Consider the following 3,907-nt stretch of genomic DNA (forward strand, 5'->3'; position numbering starts at 1 on the left):
CAGAGGGGGAACACTCTCCTTGGCCTATCTCTTCCTGCCTATGTACCTGCAGAACCCCTTCTTGTTATCTTTCACATCCCTCACCAAGTTCAGCTCCATTTGTGCCTTGGCTTTCCTAATCCTATCTCTACACACACAAACAACAGCCCTGTATCCCTCCCAGGCTACACAACCCTGCTTTCACTTCCCATACATTTTCCTCTTTTCTCTCAGTTTAAGCTGCAGGTCCTTGCACAGCCATGACGATTGCCTGCCTCCCCTGCTCAAGTGCTTCTGCTGGGAGATGGAGAGCCATTGTGCAAATATGCTCCTGCTGGACTGTGTTAATTCTCTACAAGCATTTTGCTCTATTCCATGAATTCCCTTGCTCTGTTTGTTTCTATCAGAATCACAGCTGATCAGAGTCACAGTTATCAGTCTGATGGGAGAAGCTTCAATGAAGAAAACTCACGCTGATACACGGCCCACTGGAAATAATTCTTGTTTTGGAAACAAATTTCTGAGTGTGTAATGAAACAATCAGAGAAATAAGTCAGCATTGGCAGAGCACAGGAAGGTCAGCTCTTGCTTTATATAAAGCAGCATGAAATACAGACTCCCATGAGATTATGTATAGGAGAGAAAACCCGAAGGAAAAGCCACTATCCAGAAAACAATTTTTTCTTACATCAGAAGGCACTTTATTTTTAAAAAAATCTTATATTGGAATCTGTCAAGCAAAAAGTTCGAGTGTAAACAAGAATTCATTAAAAAGTCAATGTCCTACTATTTTACTTGAGGACATGGAAAGAGCTTTTATACAATAGTAGATATTCACCTTTCTTGCTCCAAGTTCTACTAACTGTAGAAGTGGGAAAGTGGGTCATCTACTTCAAGCCTTAATATCTTAATCATTGACTTATAAAACTGATAAGGATGACAAAAGTGCCTGTATTGATATTGCATTAGTTTTCTGTCCAGCTACAGAGATGTATAAGCTTACCAGTAATTCGATTTTCAATTTCCCCTTGCATCTGTAGGGAGTCCACATAAATGGTCCTGTTTCCAATGATTCGTGCACATGCAATTCCCCTGTATGGTTGACAGAAACCATCTTCATGGTAATCTTCTCTGCAAAAGACAAGTTAGGAACATATAAGCAGATGTCTAGGAATGCATAACACAATAATTTTTTATATATTCCTATAAAGGGAGAGAACCCTAGAAGATTATAAATTTGAAACTGTTCAATTCCCCAAATGAAGCTTTCTTCTCCAGTGCTGTCTGCGCTATCTCAGAAGTATTAACGAGGCACCTTGTAAAAAGAAAAAAAAGTAAAACAAAAACTGAGATTAATTTAAACTTCGTACACTAACAGTAATGGAGTTTGACAGATGAATCTACTAAAAAGCTGCTAGACTGAGACAGCAACACAGATGTTTTTACGTGTCCCCATTGATGTTTGCCATCTAACTACATCCAGTACAACCAGGCAAACAATTGGTTCTCTTCTCCTACCCCACTCTCTCCCTTTCTTCTTTCCTTCTGTAGTGAAGAGCAGAAGAGACCTTGCCAAACTTTAATTAAAATAAGGAAAAAATCAAAACTCTGAGTTAGGTAAACAGAATGAAAAGTAATGAAGGTTTTAACCTATTTTCCTCCTCTCTCTGGACAGAACCAATTGCCAAATTCTTCTTCTTACATATAGTTTAATTCAATTGAGTTAGTTTGTAAGCCAAGTTCAACTCCTTACATCACCATAAATACTCTGGCATAAAAGAACTAGCTCTAAGCCTTGGTGTTCAACACAGCATCCTCAAAGCCCAAGTAAATAATACAGAGCTGATGTGTAGATCATAACTATTTGAGTACTGCAAAAGACCCTTGTGAAGGAACTCTCAGAGTGAATCCTCACAACACCATGCATTTCCTCTGGTATGGCACAGCCAATGTGCTAGGATTCACTAGCTTGTGTATTTCCTATGACTCACCACACGAAGTGATGAAAAAAGCATAAAACATTATCTAGAAAATCATCAATTCTAGAACAACTCAAATCTTTCTTAGGAGTCAGTTCAAACACCTGAGGTACTCCTCTAATAATACCAGTAATATTTGAAGTATCACTTCAATACTCTTCTGCACTTTGTATGTTATTTAAAATATCTTCAGATATTATGTGTTTTGGCAACACATATTTCCATTTCTCTTACAAATATCTTCATCTTTCCTGCTCATCATGTCGCATGAGCAGAACAAGGTAATCAGTGAAAATGCGTAAAACCCTCAGCTGGGCCATATCTTCACTATAACCAGCTGTCTGACAACACCTAATTGTGATAAGCATCATCATCCAACACCTACCCAATGCTGAGTGCAGCTATCATTTCCGGTATCTTATTCTGTTTTAGAATCTTCCTTTCCTTTTTTTTTTCTCTCCACTATGGCTCCCTGGTAAAGCTCTTTGGGGAAATGACCTCTATTTCTGAAGTTATAAACTCCCTGGATGTGGGAGGGTGGGCAGGGCTGTCCACGTAGGATAGGCAAAAGCTGGGATCATTAGTTAACACCTGAGCAGCAATTCCCCTTTTCCTCCTCGAAAGACGATGACCTTATCCATCACACATGCTGATTTACTATATGAAGTGCCTCATGTAGTTGTTTGTCCCTTATTTCCTACCACAGTATGATTGTTATTTATTAAAAAACATTCTGTCTGAAGAAGTTTAAACAAATTCTGCTTCCAGAAAGAGGCAATTTGTATATTACAGTGGATGAAGAAAAGGAGGCATCTTTCAGGATCGATTAATTGCTACAGTGTAATTATTTCACACTCATAGAAAAAAACCCTCTAATTTTGCAACAACTGCAACATGCCTGAGGGGACAAAAATCTCAAAGTGATTTCTCTGTGCTTGCTTTATGATCCTTGACCATCTCAATAGGAAATAAGCAATTCCCATAATGAGCTGAATGAATATTTAACATATTTAACCTTTCTCAAGAATAAAATCAAACTATTACCCTGCAGAACAAAGTCTGCAATGTATCTAAGTGAAACTGTACCTCACACTTTAGCTCTCAGGGAAGGCTTTTCTTACCAAAATAAAATAAAATAAAATAATAATCTGTAAAAGCTAGCATGTGTTTGGTGATAAAGGCAGTATGATCTCTTACTTAGCTCAGTTTATTTATTTCTGTCAAGAACTTCTAAATGCAGCTTAGATACTATATATAAACACATATGCTCCCTTCTCTCATGATACAGTTAACTGCTGATTAAACTAAACTGGATATGACCATTACTATGGATGCAAGCAAAAGTAAACAGTAATCTGATGTCAGATACTCTGTCTGTAGCAGAGCTCTTGCTCTATGTGTGTCTTAGCCAAGTCGGAGTTGCCAGTGAGTAGTACATGGTCAGTACTAATAATAAAGGGGAGAAGAGTTACGTTAGTCTTCTGAGCAAAATAGCCGATTTTGAGAAAGCTGTAGTAATTACAAGAAACAATCTCCTTGCAGATTGCTCTTTCCCTCTGCAACTTGGCACACGGCAAAGTGTTTTTGCAGCAAAAAGCAAGGGATAGGAAATTTGATAAAATAGTGCAGGAGAAGCAGCATGCTCAGTTCAAACAGGCGGCTTTGGAACCATATGCTGTTTTGATTTGTGCTCTAAATAATATGCCAGCAATTCAGCTGCTGATTAGAGAAGGAGTTTAAAGCTGCTGGAAATAGGCAGAAATACTGACTCTTCAATTTCCTGCTCCTTGAGCTTTGAAGTCTATTCTGATCAAGAACCCTGGTTCTTCCTCCTAAAACCCCAACTTCAATTAGGATGAACGCCATCTATTAGTTTTTCAGGCTCAGAAAGTTATTATCTTATGCCAGAACAACAAAGTTAAAAAATAGGTTTTCTAATATAAAGCCAA

The sequence above is a fragment of the Meleagris gallopavo genome, chromosome Z, assembly GCF_000146605.3.
Source record: "Meleagris gallopavo isolate NT-WF06-2002-E0010 breed Aviagen turkey brand Nicholas breeding stock chromosome Z, Turkey_5.1, whole genome shotgun sequence".
NCBI lineage: Eukaryota > Metazoa > Chordata > Aves > Galliformes > Phasianidae > Meleagris > Meleagris gallopavo.